This window comes from Buteo buteo, chromosome 1 (genome assembly GCF_964188355.1).
Source record: "Buteo buteo chromosome 1, bButBut1.hap1.1, whole genome shotgun sequence".
Lineage (NCBI taxonomy): Eukaryota > Metazoa > Chordata > Aves > Accipitriformes > Accipitridae > Buteo > Buteo buteo.
Window position 1 is genome coordinate 19,465,357 of NC_134171.1, and position 25,112 is coordinate 19,490,468.

At 37.6% G+C, this 25,112-nt stretch overlaps 1 pseudogene; it reads left to right on the plus strand.

Moving 5' to 3' along the window:
* Positions 1 to 24,795, plus strand: part of LOC142032364 (cytosolic beta-glucosidase-like) — a 29,138-nt pseudogene extending 4,343 nt beyond the window's left edge.
* Positions 24,796 to 25,112: the final 317 nt, after the last annotated feature.

Genomic DNA, 25,112 nt, shown 5'->3' on the forward strand with positions numbered 1-25,112 from the left:
CGGTAGCATTTGTCAAGGAAAGACCCTCATCCTCAGCATTTGTGCCCAGATAGTCTGGCAAGTCATTGTATTCATATCTGCAGAGTATGCTCCAATTTTCCTAGGCCCTTTTCTGAATAGGGTATGTACTGTCAGGAGAACGATTCTTGCTTCATAAACAATTCCCATGTTGATGACTGTATTGTTTATAAAACTCACCTGGTTTATAGTCAAGCAGTATATTATATAAATGTGAAAATAAAATGCTTATTTTAGGGTCTTAAAGATGCACAGCTGAAGACCTCCTTCCTATCCTAAATGTAAATGCTATTAAAATCACTTTTTCAGCAATTAAAGAGCATTAGGTAGACTCTCAGTTAAGATAAATTTACCTCAAAAATGTATTCATCACTCTCTTCAAAAGTAAAGCCCCAAAGCAAAACGCACATAGTTGCCAGCAGCTTTAGTTAAAGCTAAAATTAGCCATGCTGATTAAGTGGATTTTGCATAACCTTAACTATTAATCCTTCATATTGGTCTTCTTTTCTTTGAAAAATCTTGAAGTACCAATAACCTAAAGGTTTATAGAGTCACTTTTTAATACTACTTAGTTAAAATTTAATCCTTTGTATAATAGTTAACATTGGCACCATCTTTTAATAGCCTAAGATTTCTAACATGCACTTCCTGAACAAAACAGACATTTTCAATTCCAGGGAAATAATGGCAACACGCATAGAGCAGAAGAACTTTGATTTAAAGAATTAAAAAATGTACTTACAAGAGATAAAGTGGAACTAACAGTAAATTAATCTCTCAGTTTTCACCCTTTCTTTAAATAGTGTTCTTTTCACGCTTAATTCTCTCCCCTTCCATTTCCTTTAATTCAGGTCCGTATTTTCTAATGGCTAGATTGCCTCCCATCTTACCTGGCTAAGCAAGGCATAAATTACATTTTCCAGTGAGACCAATATGGAATTTGACTCCAAGTCTCTTTTCAAAAGCGGCCCTTGTTTTATAGATACTACCTCTGAAAAGACACAGTACTACTGAGCCTTGGATCATTTCATTGCCGTCAGAGGGAAATTAAATTGCCACCTTTAGAAGTTGAAATTGTTCCTATTCTCAGATCAGGACAAGAAGGAACGAGGTAGATGATTGTTCTTCATGAAGCGGTGCGTCACTGCAAACTTGGCTCTTGTTTAGGGCTGATCCTGCTAGCAGAGGGTGCTCTCCCTGAAGATTTACCCAACACATTTTGCTTCAGATTTGCTTGAGGCTAAGAGTGCAAATATTGTTAGTTACCCAAGCTCAGCCGACACCTGGAAGCTCATTAGTTTACCGTAATTCCTTTGTGTGCCCCTGCCCTGCCTCAGCATTTCATAGCATTTGCTCATCTGCCTTTTTTTACAAAAAGTAATCAACCTTCACATTTTGTAATAATTGGCATTTTCTGATATTTATTTTTTTAGCACCAATAATTTGAAGAGAGTTTGGTGGCCTCAGTGATCCTGCTTCTTTCACTTTAGAAATAATTAACTGAAATCCAAAAAATGAGCTATTATAGGTAGCTGGTAATTATAGTTCAGACCTCTGTTTTGCCATTCAAACAATTCAAAAAATCAATTATAAGGCAAATTATTAAATAATTGAGCACTAAGCATTTTTACTCTTTTATATCAGTTAGGCTTTTTTCTTCTGTATTCAAGCATTATTTCATTAATGGTTTTAAACATCACTTCATCAGCGGTAAACTCAGAGCAGCTGACAGTTGTGTTTTGTTTATATATTTGATCAATAGAAGCAGCTGAAAACTTTCAGATCATTGATCATGTCATGTTCTGCTGAGTAATTGGCCAGTAAAACTGAGTATTTGGAAACTGATGACTTAGTGGTTCAAGGGTCAGTCCAGTAAGAAACTGAAGCTGGCTAAAACAGACTTTCTTTTCCTCTTTGTCTTTTTTTTTTCAGTAGGTGGTCTTCTGGATGATCCATGATCTCATCTCCAGTTTTCATGATGTTTTTCCTCTTTATTAATGACAGATTGTTGTTCCATAGATCACCTTACTCTGCTGCCTGTACTGCATTGTAAAAGTCTAGCAATGGTATTCCAGATGGAGAGCATAGTGACATTTATAGTTTTCTTAATGCTTTCTTTCTGTCCTTTTCAGTTATTTATGATTTTGTCAAACTTTCACTTTCATAGCTGAATTTTCTCAGATATGATCATTGACCAAAGGTCAATTTTATCCTAGGTCACTTATTAAGTTTTAGGGGAAAAAAAATTCATCCAACTTTGTGATCTTAAGTCTTGTAACATTTTGCTTTTTCTTACATGAAAGGTTGGATATTTTCTTACAGAGCTTTAAAGAGCACTCATATCTGAAGACTTTGAAATTTATTTTGGAGAACACAGTATAGACATATTCTTTTCAGTGATTTATTACCAGTCAATTCCTATTTGATAGAATTATACATATTATCCAAGCTATGTTTCTTTTTCAATGGTATGGGCCTTGTGTGGAAAGAAACAGAACTGTAAGAAACAAATGAAATTATGAGATTGCCAATGTTTGGAATCTTGTATTACTTCTTCTCCTTTTGATGAGGTTCCTGTCTTAGAATAAGTGCACTCAAACTTTTATCTCACTAAATGATGCAGTGACTTCACATGGGAAACTAGCACCAAGGAGGGACTCCACAATGGTCAACGAATCATAAAGAAATAGTGCCTGAAGAAGTGAGTGAGATGAATGAACTCATGGGAGGTTACAGGTATCAGATGCTGTGAGTAGGATAATTGCATTACTCCATAGATTTCCTTGAATTAGGCTCAAATAGCCAAATAATTTTTTTGGCTATTTCCAGCTTTCAAAAAAACTTTCCTTCATTTATCATAGTGATGAATATCTACACTATATATACACAAACATAGTTTGAGAAGAGTTTGTATTCGAGCTTTAATGATTGTTAAGAGGATAAATTTTAAAGTGCTAGGTGAGCAATGACAGAGATAAACCACAATGGAAAAGCGTAGCAGTTTTTTGATGCTGTCCAATGAAAAAGCTATTGTTTGCAGATAGATTTGCCATATCTGTTAAAATTCTAGTCCTACAGTCAAATACTTATCCACCCTCTTAGTAGATTGTGATCACAACTCACTTCAAAGGCAGTTATAATTATGTCTTTTATAAAATCACCTCTTTCCCTTACAGATTCACAGGAGAAATTTGAATGATAAAAAGGTAATCTCTAATGTCATTACAGCTTTCGTATTTGAATTGGTTGTATACTGAACACAAGCCTTTAAGATTTCCTTCTCCACAGGAGCTGAATTCTGTAGTATTGACTTTAATAGGCAATCATTCAACTTTTAAACTTTTAAAATACAAAATAAATTTAGTACAGGAAACTTGCTATTGTAAAGTTATGGATGAAAAGATACGTTTCAGCATCCACTCAGCAGTACGTACAGGTTAATGCATACAAAATGTTCAGAAGTGCAGAGCTGGGATACGTGATTTTGAGTTTCAGGTCTTCTTTCTGACATTTTAACTTTTGAGTTATAAAGCTCTGTTAATGTCAGTTTTTGAAGGAATATACAAAGTTTCATATTCTGTTGAGCATTCCTACAGACATGCTTTCCAGAACAAAGCAGCACTGTAAACTTACTTCCAGTATGTACATAAATATAAAAGACAATTAAAACTAACAAAAGCTTCTAGCTTTCCATTTTTATAATTATATATTGTAAAGCAAAACATCTATCTGCATGTTTTCCTAATTCTTCAGAAATATGCTTAGTACCAGATAATTCTGCAGTGTACGTGAGAAGGTACAGACAGGTATTGTCCCCTGAAAAGGACATTTGCTTGATGAAAGTTCTAAATGTTTTTCTAATCCTGATATTGATCTTTTGTATGGCTTTTGAGAAATCATTGCCCTTTTCTCTAGGGACTCTGTTCTCCTGTACAGTGTCTTTTCAGGGACAGAGAAAGATCTCTGCATAGCAGCACTGGAATTTTTTTGCACTGGAATGCTTACTGTACTGTGGCAGGAAACAATTGGTATCAGTTGATTTTTTAAGGATTCTTTGTCTTTTGACAGTGTCATTTCCTACTTAGTCTTCTCTTTCCATTGTTCCACCTGTGAACTCTTCTCATTTGAAAACTCAGCACATTCAACGTAAAAAAAAAAAAAGTAAAAAAAGTTGAAAAAATTATCATCACCTTTTTTTTTTTAAACATGGGAAAGAATAAACCTATGCCTAGAGAAATTAATGTCTGTAAAATATTCCATGCAAATAAGCAGGTATTGCCAGAAACAAAAGTTATACTAACCACAAGATCTTCTCTTAAGAGAATATTCCCAGTTTACTTTGTCATGCTGATATTCTCATCGAACTTTCCTAGGAGAACAAACGTTTTGTTTTGTTTAAACCTTCTCCTTGAATGGCAAAGGTATGCTTAAGGTACTAATCCAGCTGTTTAACAATTGCAAGCTTTATAACCAATAGCACATGACAGACCATGCTGAGAGATACACATCTTGGGTCTGTTCTAGGCATCAATCCAAGACTCTGTGCTGTAACTGCAAGAGAACTACAGAACTTACAGTCTTTAGAAAACCCTTAGAAATCTTATATACACATATGTTAATGAGGAGTTGGCTAATCTTGATTGAGAGGGAGAGTGAAAGAAAAAAATCCCAATCCCTTTTGCAATTCCCATTTAACATTCCATTGCCATAGTGGAAGTTCAGCCATGTTGAAAAAAGACTGAGAAAATAGCTTTTAAACTATCAGTTACAGTTATATAAAAAAAGACATTTTGTCGGAGATAAAAATTTGGGTACCATTCATGTGTTATGTTTTCTTCTCCTTTTATTCATGTTGAGTAAACGGTTTATTTTGGTGAAAGCTGAGACCTGATCCAACTTCCAATGACTTTAATGGAAAGCTTGTGTTGATTTTGTTTGTAGAGGCTGTGTGCAAATAGAGTCCAAAGTGGGAATCTTTTTGTATTCTACTTGTTGGAAGTGAGATAGAATTTGCATTTTTCCAGTGCATCCTGAGGAATTTTGCACTAATATGTTTATAAGGAAGAAAACAGTGAATATGGGAAGATGGGGTTTAAAAAGCAGAGATTATTATGACTTTTTTTTCTTTTTTTACTGTTGAAAACTGACAGATCCATTAGAACCAATATATTTTGTCAGAATGCAGCACTGTGATACGCTTTTTATCAATAAGACACCCAGAATGCCAAAAAAAGGAGAGGAATTTGTAAGTTCAGTGCAGGTTAGCCAATACATGCTGCCTAGGACACTCATCTGGTTAGTGAGAAATGCACGTTCTAACCCGACTCAGGCAAAGTAAGAACCAGACTCTTCTCTTGCAAATATTTCAGCTAACACCTCTAATAACTATTGCATCTATTCCTCATTGTTTTGGACCACAAGTCTGACTGCCTTTTTCTTTTCAGTCTCAAATTTGTCTTGGTATGGATCAGAGGTGACTGAAACATGAGATTTTTGCAGGAAGAAAACAAGATAGCTTTAGCATCTCCAGGCACTGAAGGAGTGAATCAAAATTGGGACACCAATGAGACATGTTTGTCAGCATACCTCTCTTGCCCTATCTGTTAAGATTCATTAAAATTTGGACCCGGTATAAGCCTTGGAAGAAATACCCTTTACATAAACTTGGTGGAGAGCTTGTTAGGAGTTTAGTTGTGTAATCTGCCAAAGAGTCAGTCCGCTTTGAGAATGCTTCAGCCCCTCTCAGCTTCTTTGCATTAACTGGATTGGGCTGTTCCTACAGAGATTGAGCAGGCTCCGTGCTAGAGTTCAGAGGCCAGACAAAACTTTCCCTGCCATTTTCCTACTGCTGCCAAAGGTTGTTTAAAAAAAACCAACAGAGGCTAAGATCAGGAATGCAGGCAAGAAGCAGAGTATAAAAATAATTGATAATCAGTAGAGCACACTCCGCTGCAGAACTTGGAACTCAACATAAAGTTACTCAGTCTTTGGCAAGGAAACAAATAACTGAAACCAATGACAGGCTGTAGTAATAGTCCACATAAGAGGTTACGGCTTTCTATTGCTACAACTTCTTGCCTTGGCTCAGCCTGAGAGGAAAGTGTTGTGGGTAGCAGCACCACCAGTGGACAGTTTTTAAACACATTTAATAAGCTGCTATATGTATTCTGCTAAAATAATGGTAATTTACAAAATCTACTTTTCAAAGGCTAGAGAATAAAAGGTTGACTTTGTGTCCCCCGTCCCAATCTATGTCATAGATAGTGGTGTAGTCTTTTAATAACATAAACACCCACTGTTCTTCTGCAGGCCTCCATGGGAATGTAAGGAACCAGTATGTATGTTCACCCAGCCTTCACATCCTCACAGCTTTGCCTGTGGCCTCCTACTGGATAGTGATCACTCAGCAGCCACAAGCTTTAATACAACAACCATTACTAGGTCTATTCACCGATTTAGTTTGAAAGAGGCGATTAACAGAGAGACATACAAAGGAACTGGATCCAAAAATAGGCCTGCGTACCCATAAACTCCACTTTTTTTGTTGTGTGCTTATAAAATTCTTCAGTATATCATCAGAAGGGGAAAAATGCGTATGGTTCCATCTACACTATGTGACTGTTCAGTTTTCTCTGTGCCAAGCTAAAACATGAGGAAAGATCTGAAGAGCTTAAATTGAATGAGATACTGTATTCATCCTTGTGACTTCTTTGTTAAGTAGACAACCTCTGTGATGATAAAAAGGTCAGTGCTGCACCGTTACACCTACCGTATCCTTTAATCTTTTTTTTATTTGTGTGTTTAAATCAAGCAACAGAGAGCTATGTTAAACAGTTGTATTGATTTTTTCTTTTGATTCTATTAGTTAGCGTCAGGGTCAGGTACGTGTTTTGTGATATTCCCAGAATAACGTAATCCTGAGACATCACTGCACATCTGTAATACTGTTTGGAAGACCAAAATTTTATATATAAAGCACAAGTTGTTTGAAAAATAACCTGTATTTACTGAATTCCAAATAGGTATTTGGATTACTTTGTCAAATTAAAGTACTGCTGTACTACTTATCTCGCTTTCCAGGTGCAAGCAGTAGTGTTCACTAATATTTTGCAGGATAAAAATGAAGAGTACAATGGATAGTATTTCTTGCAAAAGGAAAAAATATTTACAGCATAATGGCGTAGCACAAATCTTTTGAAAAGTAATATCAACTACTGTCTCTCATAGTGTGCTGCTGCTTAATAGTAGATAGTTCCATATTGCTGATATAGGGAAGTGAATTTTATGTAAATGCACTAATATAATGGGATTTCTTAATCCTGACTGGTGGAAGAAGCTTTTCAAGCATATTTGCTAAAGTTATAGTCAATGTCATTAGTCATAGTCAGTGACATTAGAAACAGCATTTCTGTAAGAAAAGAAAATGAAAGATACAGTTTCTCTGCTATAAAAACTAGTCGCACTATTCCTACCTAATTCTGAAAACAAAATGTGGGACTTTACAGGACTTAATACATATCATAAATGTTGAAATTATTTGGTTTAGTCAATATATGCCCAGTATAAAATTGGTCTGAGCAGAATCCTTTCCTAGTTTATTCTATGTATGTATTAAAATAAAGAATAAAAAAAAACCTCAAAAGGAAAAAAAACTGGTAAAATGTGCTAAGAATTTTTCTAGGTTATTAGTGTTTTGGTGAGAAAACCTGCATAGAATTGGAAAAAAAAAAAGTGCTTCTATGATCATTCAGTTTTAAACCCAGATTTATCTGAGGGTTTTAATTTTTGCTTTTTTGTGGTTTTATGCATCTTGCTTGAAGCATTTCCTGTGGTATCGGCATCTGTAATGTGTCTCCTTTGAGTATATTCTCTGGTGCCTAATATTATAGTTGCACCTACTTTTCAGGCATTCCATCAGTTGCAACACAAATATTGGTCTATCCATTTATTCAGCCGTGTTTTCTCACAAATGTTAGCTTTCTGTCCAATTTGGTTGGCACTGGCTAGTGATTTCCACTGATATTCATGGAGGGTTGATAGACTGAGGACGAAGCTTCATCATCCCTGTAAGTGTTCAAACTTCTCAGCAATGTTTTTACCCGCGTGTGATGTGACGGGAGCACACACCTCTGCCTCCTGGGAATGCGATGGCAGCAGGGGCTGCGGGTAGATGTGTGCGTGGGGTGGGGGCTACACTCTCCAGAGCCTCTGCTGTGCTTTGGCTTCTTCTTGTTGATGGCATGTGGGGTCAGGAGCAAATAAAAAAAAAAATTAAAAAAAAAAAAAAAAAAAGAGAGAGATCAGCGCTGTGCTGGGAAATATGTAATTTGTGAGTGTTAGAGTAAGAGAATAATACAGACATCATATATATAATCTCCCAGGAATAAAACCCAGGTGATATGACATGTTTCTAAGGGTAAATATGATTTAGCTGTTAACAAGGGAGAAGTTTCAGAAGCATCAAAACAACGAGATACTGGGCCCACATTTTCAGAAGAGTCAGATTTGACCTCTAGGTTCATATGGACACTTAAATAGTGTTCCAGAGTGAGGTAACCCTTGGATAAGGTGCTGGGATTTTGAAGTGTACATACTGTAAAAAAATGGGGCATACTGGTTTTAAAGTAGGAATTGTTATGTGCAGCAAAGATTATATGTACAAGGTTTTGAAAATTCAGCTGTGTAGTGAAATAGCCTACAGATTCATGACTTAAATAGGAAAACTTGCTGCTTTCACACATGTGTAAGACTTCTTTGCCTTCTATTTTAAAAATGTTAACAAGTTTAGTTTAAAATCATTCCGATGTGTCATTCTAACCAGTTGCAGCCAATCTGATTAGGTACAGCAGATATTTTCCTGGCAAAATCACATGAAGCAAGTTTGCCATTAGGTAGCTCTACAAATGTCTCGAAACTCTCAATTTCTGGAAAATGTAGGCAGCTCTTCCTGAAACAGAGTGAAGGGTTGCTGTCTCAGCAAACAAGTTGCATTCACAAGGGACCAGGGGTTCTGTCTATGCTTCTGGTATTTTTTATGTTGTTTTTTCTTTTTTTTATGCTGACATTTTTGCACGGTGGCTCATTGTTTTTAAACTTGTTCACCTATAAGGTGAACAATCCAGAAGCGTAGAACGGCAGGATGTGCAGAGTTACAAATGAATAGAGCATGGTTTTACATGAAAGGGCTTTTGCCAGGTTTTCTACTGAAGTGTGCAAATTTAAAGCTGTGGATCAATGCCCTGCTCTGTGCACACTCAGTGTTGGGTCACGACATAGTGACAGTGACAAACTCCTGAGCGGCCAAGCCCACTTAAAAATACCATTTGGAGGCACTCAGCAATAAAGAACGACGCCTTCAACAGCCAAGAGCTACTAAGGACTTTTGAAGACTGATGACCAATCTGGAATATCACTTTACATATGTACTATGCATCCTAATGCTGTGCCATGCAGAATTGTCGAAACTGTCTCTGGTACAGGGAGTGATGTAACACTAGTTTGGCACTCCGCTGTAGCTTGTGTCAAGTTATTCGCAGCAAGATTAATTTGTGTGAGCTTCTCAACTGGAATTAACTTGCTCACAACTAGCTTTAGCTCTCCAAGATATTGTGCACATATATCTGGTATTGGAAAGCTCATAGCAGCTGGCATTACATCGGCAGTTTCCTCAGCAATATCAAAAAATTTAAGCTGCATGATGCAATTACCAGAAGCAGTGGGAGAATATTTTATTTGTTCAGTCTCATGCTCTTTTATGGTCTTTTAGCCAGTGGCTCACTGTTATGTCATTCACTTCATGAAGGACAACACTCTGTTAAATGGATGGCTTACTTTCAAGTTTTCTTCCAGGAAAAAATTCCATAGCTGCAAAATCTCTAACCATCTGACTGATAGTCTGTTTTTGCAGTGCCCAGACCAAATACAGAAGAGAGCTGATGGTTGTAGAGCTGCTTTAAGATAAGTCATTACTTCTTTGCTTATTCTATAATAGTTTTGCCCAAATTTCACTGTTTTTCTCTGCTGCTCAGTTACAGATTCTTGCCTAGTTTTCCTGATGTTCTTAATTTTAAATCTCTTCCAGCATTACAGTTCTCCAGATTTTTACCTGTTACCATCTGTTGATTTTTTTACCCAAATATTATTCTTCTGTTCTCTAAACTGAATCTCATTGCAATATTCTGCCTGTTTCTAATCTTCCCGTGACCTCTTGTATTATTTCTCCATTTTCAGCAGTGTGCTCAGCTCCTCCTAGTTTAATAGATCTGCAGAGTTCATTAATGTACCATTTACTCCCTCTTCTAGCTCATTATTGAAGCTATTAAATGAGATCAGAAGTAATACTAATCTTTGTGTACTGCACTAAATGCCTCCCTTCAAAGTTATTGTTTATCATTACCCTTCATTGTTTGTCATCACCCTTCATTTCACTCAACATGATAGTTCATTTCCAATTTGATTTAAGTTTGGGAACAGAATTTTGACACATTGGAGATGGGAGAAGAAAGGCTAATCAACAATCCAGCAGAGGCTTCTAATTAAGGCTCAATTTAGAGGATCAAAGTTAGGAATCTTCTACTGTAGCCACAGTGTAAAGTGGAAACTGTCTCCATAACTTAATTGAGAACACCTTAAGCTCAGTGCTAAAATATCCTAAAGAAAACAGTATACTGCTAAAATTCAGACATGTGACAGTATAGCTTCTGCTCTCTATTCATTAATTTTGTATTACTATTAAAAAATCAAGTTTGTCTGGCAGACTTCAAAGTGTTTTAGTAAATTTGTTTTCTCAATAGCTGTTCCATTATGTTGCCAGGGAGGGAAGCTAAATTTATGAGTAGCAATTACAAAGACAACTCACAGAATATGTGAACTTCTATCTTTGGCTGTTTCAGAGACTTACAGTCTTGCTTCCAAGGCAGCTATATCCTTCTGTTCCTGCACAGTGTAAAATTTCCGGAAAGAGATTTTAATTTTCACAACCCCTTCAAAGTTTAATTTCTAAATCCTGCAGTAAATACCATTAAACTTATTTATAATGTGACATTAGGAAACATGAATTCAGTCAGGAAAAACTCATTTTGACAAGACACAATTCCTCTGATAATAATTAATCCCACATGACTTAAGGGCCCAACACCAAACCCCGTCTATCCTTCACCTTAATATAATACCTAGCATTTTATGAAGTTAGATTACCAACCCTTAGCATCAGGGCCAATTACTCTTGGTCTTTATTGACTTGCCAAAAATATCTTTGTCCAAATACATTTGGATATCCAAGAACTGCTTGATTTTTCCTAGGAATATTTGGCTTAAGCTCATTTAGTTACGTATAGTCTGTGTCAGTGCAAATGTAAAAACCCTAAACCTAGTCTGGAAAAAATTTGCCTCTAGGTAGAACTGAGATCTCTTATAGTTTTGTACTTACATGTGTTGAACAAAACAATGGGACAGTGAAATACTGAAATTCAGATTGGGGTCAGGTTACTTGTTAGATGTAGGGAAAATTATCAGAGTAAGAAGGCGGGTGCATCCTAGGGGCCATGACATGCAGTGGGTCTAATGGAAATATAATTGCAAGTCCCACTACTGCAAGAAGGAGCGGTTCATGAGTCCAGAAATACAACCAGAAGTGGGGTCACAAATCTAGAAATTGGGTTGCTGGAGGAGTTTGAGATTAGTTGCTATAAACGCAGCTTCTCTGAATTTTGAAGCTCTGCATCTTTCAGTATCTGCCTACTTATCTGGCATAGCCTGCTACCTCATTACTGTGAATCTGCCTTAACCTCTGAGGCAAATTTTGTTCACTCTTCCCCAGACTGCTTATGGAATATTTTCCTCCCACTCAATCTTTCCTAAAACCCATCTCTGTCTCTGTTGATTCCTGCTAGGGAATCAGCAGTGACACTTTTTAGCCTTGTTTTTATGGTTACACATTTTTAGAAAACTTTTTATTGGGTTTTTATTGCTACTATCTTCTGTCTGCCCCGCTTGCCCTATTATTGAGTTACATATTTATTATATCTCTTGTGAAATTGAATTGTATCATTTTCTGGGAAAAGATTTAATGTCACTTACATTTTCAAAGGTACCTACCAATAACATTTAATGATGTAAAAAATATGCATTATTACTCTGGTTCATTAATACCTATTAATCATAATTTAAGCTGTCCCTGGTGAGTTTTACTGTTAACTGTCCAATGCTTACCTTCTTGCAAATGAAAGCCTGAGGAAGCTGCTTCAACCAGAGAACATTAACTAGTTCATTGCAGCAATTTTTGGTCATCTATATAAAACATGTAAAGGATACGTATGTTTGCCTAGACCATGTGTCAGCTTGTGTTTTGGGAACAAGTTGGTATGTTGTGCCTCATTTCCCCCTTTGTTCCTTTGTATTCAAGGGGCTTTTACCTTTCTTTTGAAAGCCACTTGAGGAAATGCTTGCCTGCTGTGAAAGCCTGATTTATTTTGCATTGCATCTGCACTGTCTGGTTCTGCAATGTGCACTTTGGAATTAAATCAGCTTCTCTGCATCTCTACAAAGGATTTTTTCTCCTAAGAAGTTGACTCTTTCATTGTGTGTATTTCTGGCAAAACTATGTGCATTAACGGTTTTAGCGGCTCTTTGTGTATGTTGAAGTTTGTCTTATTTCTGTTATCAAAGAAAATATCACTTACATGTATAATGCTTTGCAGGAGTAGGTCCTCACCCCAAAAGATTTCAAAATCAAAGGGGTGCAAGAAGAGTAAAGAAGAAATAAAAATAGTAGTGGTCATCCATTATTGTCTAGCAGTCCAATATGTGCAGATGCTGACCTTGGCAAAAGCGGTGTGGATATACTATTATAATAAATGGGGGAAAAACTCCTGTAAGTCAAAAAAAAAATTGCAGTAGTGCCATCTAGCGTGCCAGGTGTTGCAGTTTTCTGAGAAGGGACAGTAAACTACTTTCAGCCCATCCCACTTGTTACAGCCATACGTACCCTGACTCGTCCTCCTGCTGCTGCTCCCTTCTCAGCCTGCTGACAGGAGAGCAGTGACAACATTGACAGAAGGTAGAGGAAGAGACCTGAGGGCTGTTTTTGCAGATGCTGATTCTGGCAAACATGCCATAAGGTTGTCATTGCTGCTCTAGAAAAAATGAGCATTCATGGGATTTTAAAGAAGAAGATAGCTGTTCTGTCTGTACTCCCATACAAATCTTCCTCTTCGACTCATTGGTTTCCACTGCTAAACATGCAATGGCTAAAACATCCTTTCTCACCTACTGCAGGCAAGTTGTTTTGGTGTTGGGAGAGAGAAAAAATGTAAATTTGATGCCAGAGAAGAAGAGGTGCTGCTGGATTTTGAAGCTGAAAGGAGTGGAAAGGACTTTTTGCCTGCTGACTAAAGGATTTATGTTGAGTAGAGGGTCCACAAAGTCCTTTGCCTGGGAGGTGGGAGGTGAGAGGGAAGTGAAGGGAACAGGGCTCTGTTCCGTGTACTAATGCTCTGTAGTAGGTGGAGTCCTTTTACCGTGACGACCCTAGGCTTTTCCACTGCTGCCTTTTCCACTTTCACTGTTAGCTGACTGAACCTCTCCGCTTTAATCCTGAGATATGCAAAGTGCATGGCTTGCCCTTCAGTGTGTGAAGCTCCACAGGGTTTATTTTTGTCTTCAATATGAAATCTGCTTGTAACAAGTGGAAGAGTGATCGAGCCAGAAACCGTTGTCTGCAAATGAAGCCGGCATCTCCATAGCATCGCATAATGCTGTGTATTCGCCTGTCCTCTGCAGCCGGTGCCAGAGGATATTGCTTTTCCAGTTGGATTTGCTTGGGGTGCAGCTACAGCAGTGTATCAAATTGAAGGTGTCAATTTTTAGCTGCCAAAGTGTTAAGGAAGTTTTAAGCGAATGAAAGTCTAGATCCGTGTAGGAGAGTGTTTGATCTTTGTTATGTAGATGCTACATCTGATGCAAATCCATGTAGGACTTGTGTTTAAACACTTCTGGCCTGAGCAGTAAGAAGAGGGTAAAAGATGTTTCAAATCTCAGAAATATGGAGGAGGAACCTTTCACTAGCTGTTGAGAGTGGGTGAAGAAAAGGAGATGTAAATAATTTTCCAACTAGTTCTTGAGTATTTCCTTTCTCTAGAGCTAATTTAAGTAGATTACTATTGACTATTCCAAGACTGGATGGGAGAACTACCCCATCAGACATTGGTACTCACAAAGGGTCCTCAGTTAGGAATTCATCTCCAAGGAATATGAAAAACAGTGAACTGAGAGGTTAACAGTTGGACTTGTGGAGGCCCTCCCATGGGGACATGTATCATGTTCCCAGCCGAATGGAGGTGCTGATAAAATGATTTGCCCAGCTTGATATGAAAATATGTGGCAGATTAGGGTATCTAAACCCATAAGGTACAGGGACACCTACAACCATAACCCCCCCAAACTTTATCCTTTCATAAATGTGTGTTTAGAGACCTTTAAAATACATATAGATCTGATTTTCTCATATTATACCCTGCAGCATACAGGCACTTAACTCCCATTGATTTCAGTACCTAAATGGGAGTTGTAGATCTAAAATTGTCTTTGAGGATGTAGCCTTTAGTTCTTGGTTATTGCTGAAAGCGATAGTACTTGCCCATGCTTGGTACCTTTTAACGAGCTCAGTTAGCTTCACCTAATAGACTGAACAGCTCACTGTTCCCGGGGAATCAATATTCTGGGCCATATTCTAACTTGAGTCCTGCAATGCGCATAGCTCTACTAACTAATTTTTAAAATGTGAATTGTGTGTGCATATAGAATGAAATTATAATTTCCTGCCTTTTGAGTGGCTAGATGCGCAACTTTAATGTTCTCTTAATGTATTTTTAATGAGCTTTCCTAGAGGCTTCTGAGTGGGAGAAATGTTAAAAAAAAATAAATCTATAATGTGGTCTAGACACTACTCAAATGACCCTTTTCCCACAGAAGTAAGAAACTCAACAGGGAATTCCTCCTCGTGAAAGCTTTGGAAGCTGTGCCGCTTCCGACTTAGAGGCAGCATGATTGAAGCAATAGTTCTTGTAGAGTCCAAACTCAGTTGCTGCACATATCACAAGATACACAGTGGATGAGGCAAGGGCTGACAGGCTACTTTATTTTTCACTGTCAGCTATGTATTTATGCACAGCACAACCTTCTCCACTCTGTATATTTCAAAGTGCTAAAAAATCATACCAATTGTACTCTGCATGCTCAAAGTGCAGATTTCAAAGGTTCATGACTCAGTCAAATCAAAATCAATTTGCACCAGAACACTCAAAAGCACTTCTTCTTACTGAAGGCCATTTCTATGCTAAATTTCAACCCTCTGCTTGATTTTTTTTTTCCTTTTTTTTTTTTGAGAGAGGGAAAAGTTGCAAAAAATTCTTATAATGGTAAAAGTGGTTTTCTTCATTTCTTTCATATGCCAAATAGTTGAACTGCATTAATTCAAACAAAATTTCACCTTTTGGGCAGAGACCAGGCTGAGAAAATTTCCCTCCAAGAAGTGAAAGCACAGATGAATTAGAAGAAAAGCTAAGTTGGAAAAGCACGTGAAAACTTCAATACTCTGATCAGTAATATTCCTGCTTCAATGGCTTCACTTGAATGGAAAAGCATTCTATCCTATTCCATTGTAATAATTACAGAGAATGGGGAACATGCATCACATTTCATGATAATTTATATTAATCATTTGATGACATGCTATGTGATGATTTGGTAGCTAAATCTCACCTATGTGCTTGAAATGTAAAATTAGTTCCTCATCACTGTTTTTTCCTGGCCCAAAGCTCCCTAAAACTCAGGGTATGTCTACACTAGGAAGTGCTGTGTAGTGTGGAGGTTTCTGAGCAAGCTTAGAGGTGCACGCTCGGTTCATTGAAGCAGAGCAGAGCTCTCTGCAGACTAATTGTGGCTCAGCAGGATACGTTAGTGTATGTGGAGCTTTCTGTTGCTTGGGCTAGATTGCTTCCTACACTTCATTTAGCTAGCTCAGATACTCTACGCTGTACAGAGAGGCACTTCGAACAGCATGAGGAATGCTTGAAAGTGGATCTGTTTGCTACAGCCCCAGTCAGGGCTTCATAGTGGCTAATGACCACTGGAGTAGTAGTGTCATACTCTGCTGAAAATCAAATGCTTCTCCTCCTCCCTCCTATCTCCTTTGCTGGAGGAAGGCAGACAAAAAAGTAATCGTTCAGCATGTGCTCTAGCTGCTGGTTCTTAAATGAAGGTGTGTTAGCTGCCCATTATGGCAGCTTTTGGCCTCCCTTCACTCCCACTGTAGTGAAAAAAGAGCTATATCATATAGATATGGTGCAGGAAGCCTGCTCTTAAAGGCTTCTAAATTCTAGGTACCACCAAAGAATTACTGTTATTTGTTATTTGCTGCACTTATCCAAAATGTCTATTTATTTCAGCAGGCATATTTGAAATCAGAAGCAGGATATAGAAAAATTTTAGTACTGTATTTTTCCGAGGAGCATAGAGACAGAACACAAAGTCTGTGATAAAATCTGAGATTAAGAGAAATTCAGATGTCTGGATCTAAAATTTGACCTACTTTGAAGGTTGTCCCATGTAAGAGTTTAATTTACTGACCAACCAAATGTAGATGTATCGGTGTTCGTGTGCTGCAATAAAATTCTGTAAAGAACATGAAATGTGACAATGATCTTTGAAAAGCTAGGTTATAGAAGTGATATTACAGATTTTAGTAATGCTTTAAATTAAGTGTCTTCAATATGCTTAACCTTGCATTAAACTTAGATTTAATAAGACAGATGTGTATTAAGTACTGAATATACTTAAGGGAGCAATCTTGTGTTGGCAGGGGATGGACTCAATGACCTCCTAATAGTTCTCCTCCATCTCTAATTTCTATGATACTAATTGATTATTAAAACACTTTTATTGAGGATTGATATGTAGCTATTATATAGTTATTAATCTTACAACCCAGCTGATATTTAATTTATACATGATTTTAACACACAATGTCATTTTAGTTTTTAAAGACTAACCCTGGAACAGTGCATTCACTGGGGCTCTGAAAAACCTTGCTGGTAAATGAGGTTGGCCATTTTGGAGTTATCTGAAATTTTATGATAAAATCACACTTTGCAGGGGTGTAAGTTTACAGAGCTCTCCACATTAAAAATGAATTGTTTGCCTCAGCTACTGCATTGCTCTGGAAAGACAAAAAGCTTGTCATGAAGAAGGGTGCATTTATTTGGTTTAAATACTATGTGATGTTAGTACTGTGTAATCTCAAACAGCAGCTAAATTTTGAATATTTTAAAGTTAATCTGTCTACCTCAATTTTGGAATTGCAAAGAAATTTCCCAAAACTATGAAAGTGAAGAAAATGGTGCGGGGGTTTTGAGCACTCAAAATTCATTTCTGTGAACGTTTGGCTAAGCAAAAAGCAGAAGTTTTGCAGAGCTATGTTATTAATTCAGCTTGTATATGCCTAGGGCCATGGCTCATAATGGCATTCCTTTCTTTTTAACAGACTGTCAGGATTTTCAAAGGACATCCAGAAAGCCGTAAGTGCCTATTTGTTGGATGTATTTCTCATACCCTAAAGGCTTTCTTTGATATGGACTGATCTTTTACGTTTATGGATGGAAGTTGCATTAGAAAATGGCCTTTGTGAAAACCTGTAATATCTCAAGAGCTGCAACATCTGATTTTTGGCTAAGGGAGTATGAAGAGTGTCAGAACTCTGACTGCTTTTTAAGACAGGATTTTCAAATAATTAGCAGTAAGCAAAAATATGAATAAATGCAAAACCTAATGCAAATACATACTAATGCTTGAAAGTTTCTAGTTACTTTAAATTATGAGGAGCAGGGAGGGAATACTGCTTATTTTGCTTATAGGATTTTGAGGGGTTTGTGCCTACCTTGTGATAAATATTTACATTCAACATATGTCTTTTGATGTCAAAATTGTCACGACCAAGTTTTGTTTTTCAAGCAGAAGACTGGAATGCAGATGGAAAGGACCCTAATGTCTGGGACACATTCACCCATCAGGGAGGAGATCGAGTTTTCAAGAACCAGACTGGTGATGTAGCTTGTGGCAGCTACACTCTGTGGGAGGAAGATTTGAAATGTATCAAACAGCTTGGATTGACTCATTATCGCTTTTCTCTTTCCTGGTCACGTCTGTTACCTGATGGGACGACAGGTTTCATCAACCAGAAAGGCAATTGTTTCTTAAAAATAGAAGGTTGCAGCTTTAATTCAAGGTTATTGCTGCAGTCTGGCATAATTAATCCAGTATGCTATTCTGCAGTGTAGCTTTGAAATTGCAACTTTTTTCAGAGTAATTATGGGATGATTTTTTATAGGTTTGCAACAACTTACTAATTAATATTCTAGATCCCCTTGGATAGCACAATCTTTTGGGATAGGATTAGTATTATGTTTCCTATGTATCTTTTTGCTTACTCCATTTTTTTTAATTGTAACTCTAAATCATTTTGCTTCATCAGAATGTTTATACTTACAGGGATCCTAGCCATGAGGATATTTTTGGATGGCTTACAATAGACAAGTATCTTATTTGGCAAATGCATTTAGATAGTTTATCAGTATACTCTGATGTACTGAACTTCACATCGACTGTTTTTCACTAAGAAGGACATACTTTTCCCAGATATTGTCTTTAGCAAATTAGAGAGGATTCTTCAGACTCAGCTAGGAACTGTGTTTAGTTCTGTGACAAACACAAGACAGTCCCTGCTCTGAAGAGAAGAGTTTTCACGGTCTCAGCAGACAGTGTAAAAGTGAAAAGGGGTACAGCACATAAGCAAGCTGGTCAGATTGCTAGAAGTCACATATAAAATTTGTTATGCTTCTGATTTGTTTATTTTAATTCCATTGGTATGGACTGGGGGAGAGATTAAGGTCACTCACTAGGAAAAGATAGGAAATGGCACCTTTGCCTGCAGAAGGTAGGGAATGGAAGAAGAAGAAATGAAGAGAATTGTGAAGAATAAAAGCAACTGAAGCTGAACCAGAAAGGATGGGAGAATCAAAGTAGTTGGCTGAGGTCTCTTGTATGCTGGAAGGAAAATGTTCCAAGGAGAAAAAAGCAGAGTAGATTTGGATGAACTTCTGAATCTCAGTTCTGCCTCCTACTCTTCTGAATCTCAGTTCTACCAAGAAGATATATATCTTTGTACTTCTGGGGCAGGTTTGCCCTGGCAATTCTTTTCTTCCCCTGGTTTGAAGATTGCAAAGATGGAAGGCTACAAAGCGAAAGCATTTCTTAGAAAATGCTCTTCAGGTTATCCTGATCTGTACTAGGAAGATACCAGCAGAAACAATATTTTTCTGCAGAATTTTGGTCATGTAGAGTTTGGCTGTTCAATAGGCAGCAGCCTGTCCTCTGCATCCTGCAGATTACGGTTTTCATCAGAGAGTGGAGGAGCCTTTGTTTCAAGAATTCAGAAAGGGGGGCTGGTGAATCTACTGTAAACAGACCAACCAGCCATTTTCCCCTGCAGAGCATGACTGCAAAAACCGTGCCAGCATCCCAGAGAGGCTTCAATGGAAGCCTTTCCTTTGCCACCAAAATTTACAATATGTGGCCCACTTTCACTGGCACAGCTTGCCTTTCCCCAGGAATGCTTTTTGTGGTCTGTTGAATTTAAATTTGGCTGAGTCCTTGTGGTTTCTCTCCTGTACTGATATTCCTTCAGCTGGGACTGCAGGCACTGTACAGCCCCACAGAGCTGCCTACTGAATGGGCTTTGTTATATAGACGTCAGAGTAGGAGATAGCAAGCATTCTGAATGTACTTGGTAAGGAAAGCTAACATTTTGACAAAACTCAGCTGTAATTTCAGAAAATGTTCACTTGATCTCCAGTATAAGCAGTTGCCTGATTAATATTATGAACTTTACATTTAACAAAAGGGCATTGGAGGAACTCCAAGTAGGCCAGCTTTCATTAGGCAGGAGTTCACTTCTCTTGTGCAGTGATCTGTTGAAGCAATTGTAGCTGCATAGCATGGAAAGGCCATCATCTTCTATATAAACATTTTTACAAAGAGCATGTGAAGAATTAGAAAGCTTAGAGCAATGTCCTTTCAAATAAAATCATTCACACCAACTGATTCACTACCAATTTCACACCTAAGATGTAGGACATTTGAAAACCTTTAAAACCATTCTGTTTCTGACTCGGTGGGGGTAGGGTCTTTTAAAGCAGCGATGTTGTAGGTGTATTGTTCCTAAGATGTGTCAGGTTTTAGGTTAAAACTTACACCAAGTTTGTTTTTAAAGTATTTTCGTACAGTTGTTTTTACCCTAGAAGGTGCCCTGAGCAGAAAAAGTTAGCTGTTAAACACTAGGTGTCAATGTGGAGGCAGACAGAAGTAGCAGTCAGGGGGGTATTGAGTCTGGGAGAGTTTGGTGTTATGCCTCACTTCAGCATGAAGGGAGGGCATCAGGAAGGGGAGAGAAGATGACAGAAAGGTGAAAAGAACAATCCTTCACTTTCCAGTGAGAAAATGCTCCTTAATGTCTCTAATCCCCAAATTTTGGGGTGTCTCTACAAAAGCCTTATATACACAGTTTCTTGGAAGAACGTTTTCTTCTGTATTTCTGCTTCTAGCTGACCCACAGACACAGCCATAGAACTAAATCAGGCTACTCTGGAAGGTAGAGACAATCTGGAAACTTGACTTGACATTTACATTTTTCAGGGATGCAGTTCTATTTCTCTTCATTTCCTAACACAAAGCATAAATCTTTTCCAGTATTGGTGTTTAATTGAGATGTAAAAAATGAATGATAGCTGGTTGCACTTAAATGTTATAAAGTGTACTAAGTAATTTATGATCTGAAAATTAGAATGAGAAATGCTAGTGTCTTCTAGGCAAGCATTACTCTCAATATGGCAGAACCGGATTCTGTACCAGCAAAGGATTTCTTTTTTCCCAGTTTAAGCTTAGATAGTAAACCTTGTAGTCCCACCAGCAAACAGTTAACACACACCCAGTCCCACTGAAGTCAATAAAAGTAACAGTAACAAACTGTATTTGCTCCTAATTGCTCTTGAAAATTGCAAGAATTTGCCTTTCAAAATTTAGAATTCTCGTGTATTCCTTCCTCTTTTACGTGAGTGCATTCTCAGGCACAGACACGTATCTCCTTAGAATTTAATGTGTTTTTCTGGTGCTGCATTCGGAAGGAAAAGCAAACTACCTGTGAGATTTATTGTGAATTACTTTGTAAACAAACTTATTGAGTCTTGCTGTGCTAAAGGATGTGTATGCACCTGTTTGTTTAGGAGAAGGCACTGTCTAAATCTGGGGTTCATAATTGATTGCTGCAGTAAATGTTGTCTTAAAAGAGCCATTTGATGGAAATCTTTACGATCAGTCATTTGAAGTTAGGATAATTTGAAGTCTAATGCTGTCCTTTTAAGAAGAAGGCAGTATGGGGTTCTGTGTTGGCATTTTTAAATATCAATACACAGTAAGCTGAACCTGAAAATACAGGGGAATACATAGTACAATATAGTACAGACATATTTACTAATGAACAAGTTTCCTGCTTTGGATTAAACAAAATCTCTGGTTCAGAAACTGTTAAGAGTAATAATCTAAACCATATGTAACTTCCTAAGCATACATTTTGTTAACCTTTGCAATTTAGTGTTGTTCCTCCTTCTTTCTGCTGTGTTTTCAACTTCTTTAGACCTTTCTCAGTTCTGGGTTTCAATACAGCAAGGCCTTGGGATAAACATTTCATAAGCACCTATGTCTCATTAGGATATGTGGTAGTCTAAGACCCACAAAATTTTTATGAATTTTAGGTATCTAAGGTTCTTAAACACTTTGGTATATTTAGCCCAAATCTCTGAAGCAAGGGCTGACTGATTTCTACATTCCACCAGCATGATGGAGACCTATTCCTGGCTGGTGCCTCTTAGCTTAACAAATAATAATTCAAGGCCACTGTTGGCCTTTTCCAATTACCACACTAAACCAGACAGTTCAAGTAAAAGAGCCAGATAACTGATACTCTTTGAACCAGAGCTTACGAGGTGTTTTGCAATATCTAGTATTTTCAGAAGGCTTAAAAGCAATGTAGTTGTGTTTGGATGTATGCAAAATTAAAAGAGCCTATACGAAAGCTTAAGGTATCCTGATATTTAAACTTACAGTGACCTCTCAGCAGCATAAAAATAGTCCCTTAGGAAACATATTCATGTCAACCACTGCTAAATCTGAACAGAAGGTGAATTCCTTTTAAGCCTGTAGAACTGCATCCCCAGTACTGCCCAGCTTTAACAACACATCCAGGAAATTAAAGTTGATCTCTGTCTTATCAAGGGGGGACAAGAAAGGTTGGAAGTCATGAGCTTTTAGAGAGGTGAGCTAATTCCTGCTTGCAGTTAGAGGGACTGAGCAGTCTGCAGCAGTGGCAGCATAAAAGGAAGAGAGTTGGTTTCTTGGATAAACTATTGCCAAGCCATTCAAGTTGGTGGCTAAAGAGACCAGTGCCCTAAACTCCATCTAAAATGTAGTAGACCCCAATGAAAGCCTTAAATGTCATATAGATCTAATGAGGGAACCATTGAATTCACACCATTGCAAAATATTGAATGCATTGACAGTATCTTCTTTGTCTTGATGCTGGCACAGACAGTGATGGAGAATGGAACAGTCTAGAGGAAATAGCTCACCCAGCTAACCAAGTTCAAATCATAAAAGATCAGCTTAGTTACCTTGCTAAGTGTGGCACTAAACTTTTTAAAAGACAGAGTTCTCAAGGAGAGAAATGCTTTCATTAGAATGAATCTACCTGTCAGGCTCTCAAGTGTCAGGATTTTTGCAACACGCTTGTGCCTTGTACATGAAGCCAGGCTGCCATTCAGGCATTTAAATGAAAGGATTATATTTTCATGTGACCAGCACCCATCAGAATTATGTTTCTCCTGGGGAGTTGCTGTCCACTGATCTATTTTGAAAATTTGCATCCTCATTTCGTTTTATGTGCCTGGTTGGAAGATTTCGTGTGCTGAGCATTTTTGCCAACTCTGGGGTCTTGTAACAGTAGTCAGCATGCAGTTGAGAGGAAATATTTGCATCTCATAATAGAGAAAATGTGCAGTTAGGTTTCTTCATGTGTTAAAATGTAAAAAAGTTATTAAGTTAACCCTTTTTTGTTTCTTTTAGTATTTTCAGGAGTCAATTATTACAGCAAAATCAGTAGAAACCTGGGAAATGGCATCCTGCTTCCTGTATCACTTTGGTTTACCTCAGTCCTTAGAAGATGAAGGTGGCTGGAGATCTGAAAAGATCATCAAGCCGTTTGATATTCATGCAAGGTATTGCTTCAGAACATTTGGAGACTGAGTGATCACTATTAATGAGCATTATGTTGTTGCTGTAGGTGGTTGTGAAAAAGCTGTAGCCCCAGCATTGGTACCAGAGCTTACAAGGCAGCTTATAACGTGATAAAAGCTCATGCTAAAGCCTGACACAGTTGCAGTAAGGTATTTGAAGAAAACAACATGGACTTGTGCCTATAGCTCTTAACTCAGATTGGTAGAACCTCTGCGAATCCATAGCAGATCAAAAAGCAACTAAAGGGTACCTGTCCTTTACCTTGGACGGGTTTGTCAGGACCATGTTTACTGCTGGTGAATATCCAGCCATCATGAAGTCCCGGATTTCTGCAATGCATTCAAAGCAAGGTTACTTATCATCAAGGCTTCTGGAATTCACTGAAGAGGAAAAAATGATGATCATGGGTACTGCTGACTTCTTTGCTCTGAACTGTTGAAATTAAGACCAAGAAAATGCAGACTAAATGTTTCAATGGACTGTGAAGCTGAGCAAATAATGGATCCTTCTTGGCCTGTTGCAACTGGGAGTTTATGACTGGCTGTAGTACCATGGAGTTTGCGGTGACTTCTGTGTTATATCAAGGAATGACCTGAGGGTCACAAAACAATTTTACCACTCTTAGCTGGCCAATGAGGGGATCTGAGAATCCAATGAGTAATACTGGTGATTTGTTTTTTTTTTGAGGAGCCCATCTGGATGGCATAAGACACTGTACAAGATATAAATAAACAAGTCACCTTGGGATTCTTAATTTGATTTTTGCATGCTATAAAGAGTAGAAGCCTTAGTGTTTTCCTGTTGCCTTTGTACTTGATAGCTATTTTACAGTTTGAAATGACACACCAGTGTTATATCATCTTTTGAACTCCAGAAATGATCTTTGTGATGCCAGCAGTAAGGCTTTCCTGGCATGCATCTACTCCTGGCAATGGGACGTGTGGTAACTGCCAGTACCAAGGGGTTAAGGAGCAGTGACAATAAGCAGATGCTAATGCTGGAAAGATATTTTAGTCTTCTCATTAAAATAAGTCATTTCACTGTCTTCATGGATATTTGCACAGTTTTGCTTTTCCATTGTTAGTCATAAAAGGTCAGCTCATGGAAAATTAAGTTAATAGGGTCAGTGCAATTTGATGAAAACTAGTTTTAGTTTGTAGCTCAGAAAAGATAGAGGGTAATGCATCTGATTTTATGGGCTTTCTTACATCTGTTCTGAATAAAACTTCTGCTCTCTTGTTCTAGGATACATATAATAACCCTATAATTTACATCACTGAGAATGGGTTTTCCCAAAGTGACCCTGCTCTACTTGATGACAGTCAACGATGGGAGTATTTCAGGCTGACTTTACAGGAAATTTTAAAAGGCACCATTTAAAATGATGAAAGATCAATTGTGCAAACTTAATATAATTTTACTTTGTGCTTATTTGCATTCAGCAATGACCAGTGATTCTTGAAGCTAAAACTCATGTAAATCAGAGTAAAGTGATGTGATTAGACAAAAAAAAAATGTTTAGCTGAAAGGAAATCAAGTAGTTTTAATCCCACTCTCCCATCTTGGGGTGGAAACAGATGAAAAGGTTCTGCATAAATGCATTATTTCTAAACTCAGTTTTGTAGGGCCATAGTTCTTTGCTGAGCAAAGCAACCACATTGATCTTCAAAAGTGCTTGCAATTCATACTTCTCATTG